This window comes from Rutilus rutilus (assembly GCF_951802725.1).
Source record: "Rutilus rutilus genome assembly, chromosome: 15".
NCBI classification, from domain to species: domain Eukaryota; kingdom Metazoa; phylum Chordata; class Actinopteri; order Cypriniformes; family Leuciscidae; genus Rutilus; species Rutilus rutilus.
Window position 1 is genome coordinate 27,120,451 of NC_140220.1, and position 17,971 is coordinate 27,138,421.

The window sequence follows — 17,971 nt, forward strand, 5'->3', positions numbered from 1 at the left end:
CAGAAGATAAGTGCAGTCTATGCACCCACACCTACAACCTTTGCCTCTCTGAAGGAAGTTGAAATTTTCAGCACCAGCCGCATCACTGAGTCACAGGCGCTTTGCCACCCACACAGCCCTGCTGCCATGTACCAGTACACGGTTGCTGCCAATCCATTCCACCACCTGTATTTCAAATTTTGCCACCCATCTTACCTTTGCACTAGGGCTGGGCGATAAAACGATAATTATCGCGATATAATTTTTCTCGATAAAACGATATCAAGAGTTCGATAAATGTTCGATAATGTTTATGCACCAAAAGCAGAACGACACTCATTTGAACCGCGCGCCACACGGACCATTTATCCGCTCGGCTCAAAGTCCAAACAGCAGCGCAGCACGAGCTTACTAGAGCAGATGCGTTTACTCTGATCGGTCTCGGTCACGAGATCCAGTGAGAAGCGCTTGAATTCAGCGAAGAACACAAATGTCTCAGTGATTTAAACCAGTTTAAAGGCAGATGAAACAGCGCTGACAAACAGGAGAAACACTGTGCGCAGAAGGCTTTTCCGTCTACAAATTCCCATCATTTACCATGGATTTACTGTAACGTTAGCCTAGTAATATTAACTGCACCATGAAATGTGGGATATACATATTGAATTATATTATTAATGTAGACAATGTATTAAAGGACTAATGGAATATAATTACAGTATTTAATAATGTATTTAGGCTACTGTTTTTCATACAAATACCATAGAAACCATAAAGTTACATTTTGCCATGATAGTGAGGTGCTACAGGCTATGCCTGGTTTTATCTGTGGTTATCATGATCTAAATGCATGAAACTGGATGACCAATGGTTAAGTTTAATAAAACTCAAACAGTCAGAATATTACATTTTACCAAATAAAATAGCACATGCAGAAACTAAGAAATTAATTGTCCTATAAAGATATTTATTTTGTTAAGGAAAAATAATAAATGTTTGAATGTTCTACCTCAGATTTGTGAAATGTTCACCTGTTTGGTAAGTGTTTGTCATGATATGTTCTGACAATAAAGAGTTGTTTAAAACCACAATTAACGCTCTTGTTTCTACAACTTTCACTTAGGAGCAAAAATCTGCCTTTAAACTTGAAAGAAATAAAGATTAGACTTTTATCGTGATAATTATCGATATCGACTGATATAAAAAAAATTATCGTGATATTTTTTTTTGGCTATATCGCCCAGCCCTACTTTGCACCAAGCCTTTTGTAGATTCTCCTCCAGGTTTTGGTATTATTCAATGAGTCAATGTGTTGTCTAGTATGGCTGGGTAAAAATAATGCCTTTTCAATTACACTGTAAAAAATTTACCGTAAAATTTACAGTAACTTACTGGCAACAATTAGCCAGTAAGTTACTGTGAATACTTTTTACAGTAAGGGTACTGTACTTCCATTTACAGTATTTTATGTATACACTGTGAAATCAAAAACAATTAAATACTGTGATTTTAGTTGTATTTACAGTAAGTTACTGGCTAATTGTTGCCAGTAAGTTACTGTGAATGTTTTACAGTAAGGGTACTGTACTTCCATTTACAGTATTTTGTGTATTCACTGTAAAATAAAAAACAATTAAAAACTGTGATTTTAGTTGTATTTACAGTAACTTACTGGCTAATTGTTGCCAGAAAAAAATAAATACTGTGATTTCAATTGCATTTACATACAAAAAACAATTGAGCACTGTTTTTTATGTATTGTATGCAATACAGTACTATAAACAGTAGATAACAGTTAATCACTGTAAATTCAGTTTCTCACTGTACAATTTAAATACTGTATCACTGATTTAATATTAGCCATCATTAAAAGAATCACCCATATTCTAAAACATTGCAATCAGCTGCAGACAATAAGAAAATTGTTAATAGTTATTTATTTAAAAACATTTGGTGAACAGGAATGACAAAACAGGTACAACATAAAGGGATAATGGACATTGGACAACATGCCATTATACCATCCAAGTTAACGCATATTCTATGTTTGTAATGCGGCCACAACGCCCAGCGGAGTGTGTTAACTTTGGATAGTCTAATGGCGTGAAGTCTATTATCCCGCTTATTACACTGTTGCTAAATTTTATTTACGACTGAAGAAGATTTTACAAAATGAGGCTGTTTCATTACAAGTTTTGTAAAGTTACAGAGCAAACTGTTACTAGTTCATTCACTAGTTCCGCATGACTGGTTGCTATGACGGAACAATAATGCAAATTGATACAATACGGTCAAAAAATTTAACTACTTTAAATCCATGCAAATAACTGATTATTACCACATTCTAAAGAGCAATAAATAACACTATGGCAGTATTGAAATAAAATAAAACACTGAACATTAAAAAATAAAATATTTAACATTTGCATGAACATTTAAAACAGAAAGGAAAATAAACTTTCCCTGCCACTTGACAAAGGTCTATGACCTCTTGCATGCCCTGACCTTGGAGACCTAGAATCCTAGTTGGAGCCCTGAAATTAAAGAAGAAAACACATTAGATCAGCTGAATGGTTTTGAAAACGGTAAAACTCAACTGTTTAACTCTTGAGGAGTTGTAAAATGAGCCCATTTCCAAAAAAAGTGGAGTGTTCTTTTAACAAATACAACTTTTTATTTAAATAATGTAGGCTACTAGTAAATGGTGAAATTAACATTTAGAAAGATTAATAAATGCTGTAGAAGTGCAGTTTATTAATAGTTAATGTTAACTAATGTAGTTAACTAGAGTTTAATAAATGGAACCATATTGTAAAGTGTTACCAATTTGTTATACACCGATTCAGACGTCTCGTGAGTTCAGTGTTGGACAGGTCAGTTGTTTTAACCATTCATTAAATGTAATCGGTTCAAAGGAGTCATTAGTTCGAGAATCGGATGTGTCATTAGCGGACTATGGCACACGTTTTATTATCCCGGGAGTTTAGGACATTGCACAAGATTTTTGTCAACACAGGAAACATTTCATCACTGGATAGTTTTGTTTGTTTATTGAAAGTGTTTTTATTTCAGCTGATGCGTAACAATTTTCAGAGTACATAAGGCAACGTTTTTTTACAAGGTTTCTGCAGGTTTCAGTAAGTCAAATTTAAGACCTTTTTAAGACATTTTAAGACCATAAAAATTGAAATTTAACACCTACACGACGCATTATCCAAGTTAGATAGTTACCTCGGGATCATTAGAGTATCTATAGGGCCCTGTAAAATCCGTTTTATTTTTTCCCAAATTCCGTTTTATTTTTTCCCAAATTCCGTTTTTTCCGTTTAAATTTTTGCAAATTCCGTTTTTTCCGTTTAAATTTTTGGGAATTCAGTTTTTTTTTACCCTTTACTGTTATTTTAGTCGTAAAAAGAGTGTTTTTAATGTTAATGATAGGGATGTCCCGATCAGGTTTTTTTGCCCTCGAGTCCGAGTCATTTGATTTTGAGTATCTGCCGATACCAAGTCCCGATCCGATACTTCTATAATACATAAAAAAAGAATAAAGAAGAGCGAAAAAACAGATCCAGGATGTTCCTTATTTTTTATTTAATTCACCTTATTTTAACATTCAACAACTCTGTTAACAAACAGAGCACTTCTGTGAGGTAGCTTGAACAATCAAGTAATAAATAAATTCTTCACTTTTGGACTTAAGTGCAACAGTAAATATAAAAAAGTCTAATATATAAACAAATAGCACCTCAATTTAAAATACCCGGTAGGCATGTAAACAAATAAAAAATAAAAATGCCACAGTGTTTGCAAAGCCAGTAATGTGCTTTTAGGAACTGCACTCCTAACTCTTACGCCGGTTTCACACTGCACTGTTAGCAGAGCGTGCAGCGCGTATTTTTTTCGCCGCCCATGTAAACAGATTAAACGAGTCTTTACAGCATTCACACCGCGCACAGAGGCGGCGCGGCAGTGCGTATAGCAGAGCAGAGCAGGAGTGCCGCGATCGTTTCGGCGCCGAGTCTATTGTTGCTGCGCCGCTTTTGCTGAATTAAAGTGACAATACATTGATCATGGCCAAAATACACCGCAGTTTTATCCCAAAAGTGCATTGATGATATCTATTGTGTTTTAAACAGTCAATCAATTGACCAACAGCAATGTAAAAAAAAAAAAAAAAAATGTCCAAAAACAAACTTGTTGCCATAACAATAAAAACAAAGATGAACCAAAAGTTATATAAATGAAATTATTAATAAAATAAGCTTCTTGACAAGTCTTTTCTCTTAAATGGATTTGAAAACGAAAAAAAGCAATGCCAACTTATCCATTATAGAGTACTCTGTCTGTACACAACCCGCGGTTCAGCCGCGCGTGACAAACTGCTAGTGTGAAAGCAAAACGCGCGTGTCCTGCTCCTGCTCACCATACCCACTGCTCCTGAGCTGCTTACGCGCGCGCAGTGTGAAACCGGCGTAACTCTGTGCCACCGCATAACTATAGATGTGTTAAAAAATAATGAGAATATATATACATATATATCCGAGTCCTGATCGGGAGGTAACGTCCGATTCCGATCGAGTCTGAAAACACGTGATCGGGCCCGATTTCCGATCACATGATCGGATCGGGACATCCCTAGTTAATGATTTAAATGTACACAAATAAAATAGGAATGACCCTAAATTTATTGAGGTAACAAACAAAATTCTGTGAATGTAGTTTGGTTTGTTTACATTAGTGAATGTATTAGGCTAACTAACATGAACCACGAGCAATACATCTGTTACTGTATTTATTAATCTTTGTTAATCTTAGTTAACCCTAACCCTGTATTTTTATTATGTTACTTCACACAGTGCATTAAGCTAACTAATGTTAACAACTTTTCATTTAAATAATGTAGGCTACTAAATGGTGAAAATAACATTAATAAAGATTAATAAATGCTGCAGAAGTGCAGTTTATTAATAGTTAATGTTAACTGATCTAGTTAACTAGAGTTTAATAAATGGAACCTTATTGTAAAGTGTTACCGATTTTGTTATACACCGAACCGATTCAGTGTTGGACAGATCAGTTGTTTTAACCATTCATTAAAGTGAATCGATTCAAAGGAGTCATTAGCTCGTGAATCGGACGTATCATTAGCAGACTTGTACGCGTTGTGTGATTATCCCGGCAGTTAGGACATCGCACAAGATTTGTCAACACAGAAAACATTTCATCATTGGATAGGTTTTGTTTAGTTTATTGAAAGTGTTTTTTATGTCAGCTGAATGGGCGGAACGCTTTTCAGAGAAGAAGGCAAGGTAAAAAAGTTTTTTTTGCACAATTCACACCCAGCGGTAGCCTACTTCAGGAAAAAAATATGCGAATGCTCCATGTGAAACTTCGTTCTTCCGATCTTTTACCATTGTGTCAATTCTCAATTGATTTAGATTAATAAGCGCGAGGGAGTGAGAGAGAGCAAGACAGTTTGAAGACGCGCGCGCGACCGGGCCTATCTCTCTGCTCGTTCTTTCAGTAATATGCGATTTTCCTCAGACATACGTTTTTCTCCCACACAAAAACAGAATTGTATTCCAAATATGTAAAATTCCGCGAAATTCCGCGTTGACACTAGATTCCGCGTTAATTTGCCAATTCCGCGATTCCGTCCGCGATTCCGTGATCGCGGAAATTATAGGGCCCTATATCTATCTTTCTATCTATCTAGGACTATCTGATTGTGTGTGTGAGAGAGAGGGAGAGGTAGATATTTTTTTTATAGAAAATTGTACGTTTGCATATTATACTGTAAAAACACAATTATTGTTGATTTTAGTTGATCATAGTTGATCATAACTAGAGAGGAAATGATGAGATGATTAAAGTGACCAAAATTATCACGGTTATCACAGAATCCTTTTCAAAAAGTACTAATACTACAGAATGAAGTCAATTCAACAAGTTGTATGTTGAAAAACAGCAAAGAACAAATTGATTAGCATCAATTAGGGCTGCACAATATGAGGAAAAGCTGCGATGTGCGATAACATTGTTTAATATTGCGATGACGATATGATTTGCGATAAATATTCAAATGTGTATGTTAGCTATACTGTTCCCATGTCTTAGTGCTTTAATAGGTTCTTTGCGTGATAGGTCAAACGTTTATTACCTGCCTGGTTCAGATTACACGATTTTAGCGCGATCCGTTTGATGTAGGGTGTTGTGGGGATTCGTAAAAACAACGGGAGTCGGGACGCAAGATTCGATCGTTTCATCCCGTATACTGTGTCATAGTGGACGACAACCGACGCCAAGTCTGCGATGCTTCACGACATCACGACTAGCATGTTTAATTTTTTAACGGTCCTCCACGACGGGTTCCGTCAAGAGTGAGTGAGTATGAGCGAGAGTGTGTGTGCGCCAGTGAGCGAGACGAGTGTGTGTGTGTGTGTGCGAGTGCGTGCATGTGTGTGTGCGAGTGAGCATGTGTGCGCGAGTGAGTGAGTGAGTGAGCGAGGACAGTGAGTGTGTGTGTGTGCGAGTGAGCGTGTGTGTGTGCGAGCGAGTGAGTGAGGGTCAGTGAGTGAGTGTGTGTGTGTGTGCGCGAGTGAATGTGTGCGTGCGAGTGAATGTGTGCATGTGACGGCACGCGATGACTGGTCGGAAAGCAACGTGTAGTCTGACATGTTTCTTGTCCACGACACGACAAGATTTTAGGAGTCAAAATCGTGTAATCTGACACCGTGACTATCGTAACAGACACAAAAATCTTGTAATCTGAACCAGGCATTATTCATCGTGTCAGGCTGTCTGTTGCGATGTGTTCATCGCGCGAGTTCATATCGCGATGACGATGAAAATTCGATGTATCGTTCAGCCCTAGCATCAATATGCACTTTTTGTTTACGTAAACATTAAAATCATTTGCACATGAAACCGAAAATTTGCTCATCTCTTTGCGGTGTGTTTCGGAGCGCGCGCGCCACCTTGGGAACAGCATCTCATGAGCATATTTTTGTGCTATTAATAGCTCTTTTTATTATTAAACGTGTCCCGCAATTTAGCAACAGTAGCTAGCCTGCATTTTACAACAATCACTGAATGCTGAATCTGATTCTGTCGTTACGTTTGAGTTTTAGGGAAAAATGAGAGCGTAGCCTACTGCTGTGAAGGGAATGCAGCTATAGTTTTTAATGGTTTTACCTCAATATATTATTATTATAATCTTATATTATATTATAAAATATATTATTATTATAATCTTTGGAAGCCAAAATCTAAAATAAAATCAGACTAATCACAAATCTGAAGTGTAACCAGGCTACGTTTGAATGTTTAGTTCTGTCCTCCGTCATCACTCATTAGGGCTGTCATGTTGTGCGCGCTGTGGAGCTCTCTCTCTCTCTTGGACTGCGAATAGCAAAAATGCATCACAGACAAATGGTTTAATATTATGGTAGCCTATATAGAAATGGCTGGCGAGATAAAACGTCTTTATCCACCTTATTCTGCTCTAAACAATGCGCGCTGCCATAACGACGACTCCGGTTGCCTACTTCCGGTTCGTAGCGCTTGACCTGTACTAGCAGCGAGAGAATGAGTTCAAGCTCCTGATGTGCTGTTGTTTGTTGTTTTAACAATTCAAAGAAGATTTCAAACTTGAGTGTTTCGAGCATAAGATAAGAAGGAGATAATGCCCATGTCCGGTTCCGTATCAGATACATCCAATAAAGTAAACGTTTAGAGTGGTTAGCGTTAAAACTGAAGCATAAGAAAAAAAGTCGGAAAACTTTGCCAATTAATTAGATGTGCAAGGCAAGCAGGCAAGTTTTCGGGTTGTTATGGACAATTAAAAATGTGAGATGTGATGTGAAGTAAACATTTCGGCTCGTTTGACTCAGCTTACTGAAAAGAGCCGGTTCTTTTGACTCACAGCTCTTTAAAAAATAAATTCTTATCTCCTTCTTATCTTATGCTCGAAACACAGTTTGAAATCTTATTTGAATTGTTAAAACAAACAACAACAGCACATGAGGAGCTTGAACTCATTCTCTCGCTGCTAGTACAGGTCAAGCGCTACGAACCGGAAGTAGGCAACCAGAGTCGTCGTCATGGCAGCGCGCATTGTTTAGACTGAGCAGAATAAGGTGGATAGCAATAATAACATTACGTGTATTTTTCCAAGTACTGACAGCAGAACCGATTTTCATGATCATTTAATACCGGCTTTCGGTACCCATCCCTACCCAGCCCTATATGTTAATGGAATATTTTTATGAATGAAGGCGTGTATCACTGATATTAGTAATATAGCTACTGATGTCTCTATGAAAATGTTTTTAAAAAAAATCATTTTTACGAGTACATTGAGCTCAGTATCGGCCCGATATCGATACCGGTATCGGTGCATCCCTATATTATTATTATCAAATTATTATTAATTATATTATACCCACATATACCTATATTATTAATTAATTATATTATAATTATTATTAAAGCTATTATCAGAACCTCACCTGTATCTAGTCAGTTAGCAAATAGAACTCCGTGAAGTCCCTGATGAAGGATATTACATAGGGGTTCATGTATGAAGTCTTCCGCTTCACCACTCTCCCTGTCGTCTTGCTCATCTGCTCCTTGGCAGTGCACTTGTTGGAGTCAGGATTGATCCTGACTAAAAACCTATGAACATGAGTATAGGAGTTAGGGGATGGGACAATATGTACACATTAATGAATAACTGTAAGTGCAGTGAGCAATGTAGAATCATACATAAAGGCCAGCAGACAGAGGCATTTCACATCCCAACAGGAGTTAGTCAAGGCTGTCTACTTTCTCGATTAACGTTACCATTCCTCTTCGAAGGCCGACTACTGCTAGATCATGCGGCCGACTAAGTTAACGTTAGATCATGCGGCAAGCCACTGACAACAGGCGCAATGGGATCCAATGGACCCCATTTACACAACTGGACGACCTAGACTTTGTAGATTATATACATATATAGTACGTCAGTGATGGTAAATTTACTTACTGATTTTCTGGAAGTCCCGATAAGCAGTTGGTGAAGGATCCGCGATTCCAAGATGGAAACTCCAGCAGAGGCCACGGGTGGGAAAAATACATAACGTTAAAGGCTGTGAAAACGTCTCCGTCGGAGCTCTCACGGAAACGTTTTCGTTGAATTCCTCTCACGCAAAAAGTGAAAGATATCAACACAAAGACGAAAACAAAATAAATACAACCACAAGACAAAGCCGTGTATAAAGAAACGTAAATTTGAGTAGTCTGTAACGGCTGTGAAAACGTCTCCGTCGGTCGGGGAGCTCTCACGGAAACGTTTTCGCTGAATTCCTCTCAGGCAAAAAGTGAAAGAAATCAACACAAAGACGAAAACAAAATAAATACAACCACAAGACAAAGCCGTGTGTAAATAAACGTACATTTGAGAATTAACGGAGCTTTTCTGTCACTGACGACGAGTCAGAAATTCAAGTGCTGCTTCTTTCGCGCTTTTTTCCCACAGATTCTAGAACTTTCTAGACTGGGTAAACCCCGCCCACTCTGCCGGCGCCTTATTTCGCCCTGCAGCTCAGAAACAGCTCTGCATGTTTATCTCTCCTGCTTCCGAAGAAAAAAATATATAACACTGATTTTTGTAAAATAAAAATCCCATGGGACGTATTTATGAGTTAACCAGACAGCCCCAATTTTTGCCTACCCAAAATAAAAGTCATTCTGAGACACATAACCTTAGAAAGCTTGAGAGTTTTGGCTCAAGTTTAAAACTCAAAATTAATCAGATGTTTTTAATATTGAGATATATAAGCTCAAAAATAAAAACAACAAATATTAAGAATATATTTATTAAATGTATAAAAAACATGAATATTTTAATATTAATAACATAATTATTTGAATATACTATTGCAACTTATAACCAATGGTCATGCTTCATTTCAAATCTGAGGATGATATCTCAAAAAATTATGCGTTTATGAAGCCTATATTGTTAGACCATGTCAAGGGAGACTTTGGGTATGACTTTGGGGAGACTAACGCTTATCAAATATTTTATTTCCCTGTTAACACCCATTTACACCCAAACACCCATTTACAGTCACAAAACAAACAAACAAAAAATATTCTTGGAATCTTATGTGAATTCTTAAAAAAAAGATATTGTATGGAATAGAAAGCTCCTGCAGCAGGTGCAGAGTACAAGTTACATGACATATTTTAATTTATTAAAACACTTTTACTTAAAGCTCACCATCGAGTATTTATATCATATTCCGGTAATGAATTCTGAACAACAATAATCTGGGGCCGTCCATGTGAAAGGGGTACAAAGAAAGATATGATAAAAAAAGGAAAATACAGTAGCTTACTTTAATATTTACAGTACTATAGTGGCTAAATTGTGTTTTTTTTACAGTAATGATTTGACTACTGTGATTTCAACTGTAATGTTTGGACTACTGTGATTTTTACGGTCTTACTGTAAACTTTACAATATTCTACTGTAAAATATTATACAGTACTGTTACTGTGAAATCTACAGTAAATAACTGTAGATTTCACAGCCATTTTTTACAGTGTAGTCATAGGGGTTGCACAGACTAGTTGACTTAAATGCTCTGCCATGACGCTTTAAACTTGATGTCGACTAGTCATTGATCATAGCCTATAGAGGGCGCAACAGAATAAGAAATCTTTGAAGTTTCCAACAGTTAAAATTACAAATAAATGCATACTCCGAGATCGCTCCACAAGATATGTTTGATTATACCACCTGGATACTCAAAAATTGATCAGGTGAATGCACGTTTTAAACAGCTCATTGTACACGCAAGTTAATCGCCGTTCTAAATTAATGCGCTGAAGCATTGTAACACACATACAGACAGTAAGTCGCACATCATGTTCGGAACGCACGCACATGGAAACATTCCGTAGCGCAGAAATGTATTGTCAACACTGTTTTGTGATTTATCAATAAAATAGCTTAGAAACTGAAAAGTTCTAGCCTATATTTCTTATTTACTAAAACCCACAGCTTCACTATTAGTAGAGACACTGCCAGGTAGAATTAATCCACATGCAATAGATCTTTACTATTAATATAATTACTATACTATTACTATTATAGGGATCTTTACTGTGCTACTTTATCTGTATCTGATTTAGAACAAGCAGAAATCTGTGAGAAATATAATGACCCAAAGACAAAAGAACTGATAAAAATAAGCTGTTATGTTGAAGCAATAGTCTTGTGGGCAGCACTGTGTCATATGCCATAGTGCACAAGGCAACCCGCGTTTGAGTCTCGGCTCGAGGTTCAGGCTTATTTGTCCATTAATGACGTCATCAGCGACCAGTCGACGATGACTCGACTTTCATCACATAAATGTCGACTTAAAAATGGAAGACGTCCAACCCCTAGTCAGTACTAGGGCTGTCACGAATATGAAATTTGAGTGACGATTAATTGTCTAAGAAATTGTTTAAGTGTTTAAGTTTTAGGGCATGGATGATTATGACTATTGTCTGTTTTTGGACTTTGTCATACATTTTTTGTGTGTTCCTTTCATTGTTGGAAATTCTCGTGATTATTGAATCTTTTGTAAGTTGTCACTTTGCTGTGTATGATTAATAGTTAAAAGGTTAGTTCACTGCCAAATTTTTTCATCATTTACTCGTTCCAAACCCGTAAGACCTTCGTTCATCTTCGGAAAACACAAATTAAGGTATTTTTGATTAAATCTGAGAGATTTCCGTCCCTCTGTTGACAGTCTACACAAATACCAATTTGATGCTTTAAAAAGTTCATAAAGAGATCGTAAAACTAATCCAAATGAATTGAGTGGTTTTAGTCTAAATTTTGTGAAGAGACACGATCACTTTATATGATGAACAAATTGAATTTAGATTTTTTTTTTTCACATATAAACATGGATCAGCTAGCATAAACAGAAGCTTAGCCGTACTTGCTTGACGCACGAGAACAAACCTCATAGGTTCTTGTGGAAGTTCAAACATGCCGCGTAACACACGAATGAACCTCATTGGTTCTTGTACATCAAGCAAGCATACTTGAGCTTCTGTTTACCCTAACTAATGTTTATATGTGAATAAAAGCTTCAATTAAATCTGCTGCACTTTTCCACATCAAAGACCTTTTTTATAAATATGACTGTTGGCGTGGATTAGAGTCAAAAAGTGCCAGCTTCGGTACCAAGTCGGTAATGCAATTTTAAATTGTGACGCTTTGAGTGCTGTTGAGCTGAATCGTAAACACATCTGATTGGCCATTGTGTTCACATGCTCATCGGATATGTCTGTGATTGGTTACAATGAGTGTTTAAAAACAAGCAGGAGTCTATCAGCAGACCGCACGTTTTAAAAATGAGGCCCCAGGATTCTAGAAAATGTGATGGAGGAATGCACATTGCATGTAGGGGGTGTAGCATGTGTCCTCATATAGGCAAAAGCATCAACAAGCGTCAATGGCTCGAGCGTCACACGTGCTTTAGCGTGTGTGTGGTTGTGTGAGGTAAATGACATTCACACAGAACATGTAGGATTCGTATTTAAATAGTAGGGGTGGCACGGTACATGAAAAAACATCCGAACCGTTCGGTTCGCTTGTCTCGGTTCGGTGCGCGTGTGCGTCGCGCGGTTTGCACGGTTCGACGCATGCGCAATGTAGCCTCGTGCCCGTGCTAATACAATGCTAAATCATAAATCAGACATATGTAGAATTACATTACAATGTCCAGCAATCGATTTATATAGTACACTGAGTTTACCTAGACATTTAATGAGATCTACTCCACTATATGTTGTTTTTTTCATGTGAATAAATAGGCTACATAGATCGACTGTTCCACGTAGCCTAATGGTCCAGTGGCAGAACTTGCCAAGCGTATCAAAGGTTCTGAGTTCTAATCTGCGCTCGTATATATTTTTTTCTTTATCAAAACCGATTATGTTTATCAGCGGTTGTATATCAAGCAGGGACCGATTTGTATGAATTTTGTTTTATTATTTAATCGGAACGAGTAGCCTTGAGTCTCCTCAATGGCTTGAAGCGCGCGTCCGAGTGATGAATGTGCGGCCGCTGCGGTGTGTGCGCGAGCCACGAGAACACTGTATCAGCACCACTGATCGCAACTGCAACGAGCACTTTGATCACTTGATTAAAAAAACACATTTCAGCGCTAAATTGCTTCTTATTTAACAAACGAATGAAACAAATACTTTGCTAGTTAACTGGAAATGTTTTATTTATTTGTATTGGTACACCCGTGCTGCAAGATAATATCAACCCTGGCAAAAAATGGTGGGGACATGTCCCGCCTATGATGACGAGACACGAGGATAAATTGACAAATAACGGTCCAACACAGCCCACGTAGCTCTACAGATGATGGACCTCCAGGGCCACTGAAAGTTTCCTCAGGGTGACTGCTCACTCATATTACTTCAGAATGGGAAATGAGAAGCTGCGTTTTGCAAACACACCCCATTTATGAAATAAATAAATAAATAATTAGATAATTCAGCTATATATCATATGCTGAAGTAAATTTTTGGAGTGTTAAAGATTAAAAGAAAAAACAACAACATGAACCGTACAGAACCGAAAACCGTGACCCTAAAACCGTGATACGAACCGAACCGTGGGTTTTGTGAACCGTGCCACCCCTATTAAATAGTCTTTTTTGCTGTTTAATATTCACACACACACTTGTCTATATCGCGATTTGATTTCAAGTGTACTGAACTGCTTTATCGCGAAAATCATAGCCGCTAAAGTTACTAGCCTGCATGTCCACGATTTTTTTTTTTTTTGGAATATATTTTTGTCATCCCCCTAATGTGAAAGAATGACAAAAATATATCCCCCCCACCATAAAAGTTTCCAACTTGGAAAATTCTCTGAATTCTCTGAAATGAGTTTTTCAAAATTCACAACTTTCAGAATTGTTTTATGGAGTTTTTGACTTCTAAAAGTCTTTTGGGAAGATGTTTTATCACCCAAACAATCAATTTGTTGTTAAACAACAGTACAGTCCGTTGAACACACTCTACTTCTATCCCTTACAGCCTCGTTTTCATTCCTGTCTAAAACTAAACATGTCGCTACCCTGACAAAGGTCTATTAATCACAAATGGATTGACTAAAAAAAGTACATCTGAATCAAGACCCATGACAAGACAAAGCCAACTCTGGAGTCCTACAACACTGGTGCAAATTATTTTACAGTGCACTGTCCCTTACACATGAAATCTGATATGACTGGTTCTTGTATCTCAGGTACAGTAATTATCCAATGCTCTCCCATTGGACAGCTCCTTAATTAATTAGTGGAGTGGTTGGATAATGAAATTTAGCCTGAGCCAGTTCCCAGTGTTGTTCTCATGCAGAGCCGAGAGTCACTCGGGTCCCGAGAACCAGCAGCTGAGCCAACATGGTCAACTGCTCCAGCTGCCAGGCTACTGCTTTAGCAGCAGGGGTCTTGGCTAGGAAAGGGGGTTATCAAAGGAGAGTGTATTGGGGAGAGGAGGGGTGTTGGATTAAAGCAGGGGTTGGTGGGCAGACAACAGTGTTCACTGGGTGGGGAAGAACAGATGAGGAACAATAGGGGTAGGGACGCTGGAGTGAGCAGAAGGGTGAGGAGGCCATGGGAAACGTGTGGCGGCCATCGCCCCAGCACCAGGCCACTGGGCGCGCTCAATAGACAGGAAATGGGATTTACGTGAGGCAGATGTGCGCAAGAGAGGTAATGAATGCATTAGAGCCCAATGAGCACGAAAAAGGTGAGATCGAGATGTGCGCTTCCCATGAAAGCCGTTAACCCTACCCTCTATGTAGACCACCTCTCTTTAGACAGCTTTACAGAGACACTCTAAAACAATGAGAGCAAAAGGAGATGAAAAGAGAAAGAAATGCTCTTGAGCCTCGAGTACTCTTTGTCGCCCAAGGCTGGCCTGTCATCTTGCATTGCGTGGTAAGTGTGTCGCAGTGTAACTTACTACTTATCGACTGTTTCCAAACCCATAACACAACTGATGAAAGGACTCTGTCACTTTCCCAAGACTGTGTGGCCCTATATCACCATTGACATCCTTTTTCTTACTGAAGTTGGTTTTGTATGGTGAGAATCTGGAAGCAACTGCACCCAAGAACATTTTCCCACTGCATAGCATAGCCTTAATCTTGTGGCAGGAGGTTTTCAGCCGCCATTCAAGGCATTGTATTTATGTCCTGTATATCATTTTCCTGTGAGATTGTGGATTGTTCGTAGGAACAATGATGTGTGGTTCTTTGAAAAGTTCATAAATCACTCGCACAGTGAAGAATATAATGTACACTGATGTCTCTCTTTACATGTTAGAGTTGTTTTTCGATGCTTGTTTTTCCCTAGTGAAAGCAAAGTTGCAAGGGTGTATACGATACCTCTGAATCTCTTATTTAAAATGCAATTCATACAGACATTGACTTGAATTCACGTCTTTTTTGATAAGCATGTTTATAATTTCGTAAAAAATTCCCTGATAATGATCTGTTACTTTTAATTACTTAAAACGCTAATGAAATAAGATTAATTTGATATGTTTTACCATATAAACCATATAAAACCTAAGTGAAATCAAAGCACATTTAGAATGTGGTACGTGTGTTAAACTAGATTTTGAGTTGTCTTTTTCATGGGCAACAAATCCAAATGGGGTTTTCAATGCACAAATCCAAACTGCGGCGCTTGATAAAGTTAATAAAAACCTGTGATACAAGTTTGTTTTACCCTCCATCAACTGGCGGCGTAATCAAGGATCTTTAGTAGGAATTTGCTGTGATGGCTGCAAGAACTTGTAGCCCTAGGCTTACAGGCAAGAGCACTACTTAAGCTCAGCATGGGGCTTGAAGGGGGGCGGGGGTACACGAAGGGGGTAATTTGGGGAGGTAAGCTCACACCTGTGGGATGGAGGGGCAGAAGGAGAGAGGGGTCGATGAGGGGTGGAGGGCGCGGAGAAAGCAGATGGAGACACAGAGGTTGAGCTCCCTCTGTTCTCCCATCTCTTTCATCCCTACCCCTGTGCTCTGAAGCGCAAGAGCAGAAAAAAAGAATCGACACAAAGCCTTTTCAATTAGGTTAAAGCTTACACTTACCCTTACACTTTCAAAATGTAAGTAAAAATGATTATGGGCGAAGATGATTGTCGCATCTGAGAGGCTGACAGAACTCTTGCAGAAAAGAAACCTTCCATAAAACGTTTATCTCTTGTTTTGTCACTTGTGTGTTTTTTTTACTTGGGTTTATTTATGGTCGTCCCAGCGAGCTTTGAGGGGAATCAGCATGTGTCTGCGTCATAGGGTTGGGTTTGGTTGTTTACACAGAAAGTGTTTTGTTTAGGTGGTTGGTTGGTTCAGTAACATCGGTTGTTTCGGTGTAATGACGTCTTGTTGTTTACCTTTGAGATCTGAAGTGTGGTTGAGGACTCAATTAACCTTTGTACCCTTTGCGAGGTGGCAGTGCATAATTGCATAATATACAACTCTTATATTGAGATTCATATTGGGCTGATGTTAAGGCTTTTAAACTAGAAGAAAATTAATGGGTAGGTACAGTAAACAAGCTTGTGATTTCAAAATAATGAATCCTTTTGCTCATTATCCCTTGTATTTCACACTAACACACCCTACCAGATCCAGATTCCAGACAGCATCTTTCTTACTATGAATATCAGCAGGGCTTGGCACATGATAGCCTGGTGGGAATAATGTGTGATAAGGGCTTTAAATCTTAGGAAGTTGAACAGCACATGGTGCGAATTAAAGGCCTTGATTGTAAATGGCAGCGTGACGGCAATTGAATTCTCAGCAGCTGTCGGGGTCACAGCATTATATACTGCAAGCTGATGATAATTAGACTTTAAGCATGCAAAAGAACAAGGCCTGTCGCTCCGTCCCTATTCACTCATACGCTTTTATTGCGAGTAGGATGGAGGGGGCACAATAATTTCAAGTCTTGTGTCTCCTTCCACTCCCTGTAATCTGTGTTGTAATCCATGTCGCTTGTGATTCCCAGGGTCCCAAAAGGCTTTTCTTGTTGACCTAGAGAGTGGCCCTGATAATGAGGGACCCCCACCATCTGTGTGCAAGGCCAGGGACCCTGAACACTCTCGGCCACACAGAATAGTCCTTTAGGGGGCAAAACAATAAAAGGAGCTAGGACCTCACCAGGGGTTTTTGGAGGCAATATAACCTGGGCTTCAATTGGTTTGTTTCAGAATGATGGATCATATAAAAAATTTAGTGAACACTTGTTAAGTAATTTTATAGGTCATTTTTAAGGGTGTCATGATTTATTCACCCTCACGTTGTTCCAAATGACTTTCCTTCTTCTGTGGAACATAAAAGAAGAAATATAGAAGTAGAAGTTTTTGTCCATGGATTGAAAGTCAGTAAGATTGAATAAGGTCAACCTCATTGGACCCCATTGTCTTTTTTTGTATGCCTTTTTTCAACATCATCTTTGATTTTCCACAGAAGTAAGTCTTACAGATTTGGAACAACATAAGGGTGAGTAAATGATGACAGAATGTCCTTTATTAGGTGAACTATTACTGCAATGGCATATGGCTCTCGGCACTTAGAACCAGATGATTGTTCAAATTCTGTCCAGAACCAAGACAGATGTTGACTTAAAGGAGACATATCATGCTTTTAAATTGTTCCTTTTTACATATAAATCATACATTTGTAGTCTATATAAAGCGGAACTGCAATGCTTGGGTCTGAATTCTTCATTATTATAGCTCCACAGGCCCCTTTTCTACCCCTTTTCTGATGTGCGTCTGAGAGCAACTCGTTTTGGTGCGGTCTCTTTAAATACAATTGAGACACTTCATACCCCGCCCCCTCTACAGGTTGCAGAGGTTCAACTCCACCCCGTTCGGCCATTTTTGTAGTTTGATAGCAGAGATACGA

The 17,971-nt window shown here is 38.4% G+C and overlaps 1 protein-coding gene and 1 long non-coding RNA gene across 2 annotated transcripts in view; one reads left to right on the plus strand and one right to left on the minus strand.

Annotated features, from left to right (window-relative positions):
* The window catches only part of nudt14 (nudix (nucleoside diphosphate linked moiety X)-type motif 14), a 48,063-nt gene that overhangs the window by 7,422 nt on the left and 22,670 nt on the right, over positions 1-17,971 (plus strand). The window lies entirely within an intron of this gene.
* LOC311304438 lies at positions 1,830-9,498 on the minus strand. The gene is made up of 3 exons (XR_014629922.1): positions 9,008-9,498; positions 8,490-8,655; positions 1,830-2,513 (listed from the first exon to the last, which is right to left on the minus strand). It is a non-coding gene; the product is annotated as an uncharacterized lncRNA (long non-coding RNA).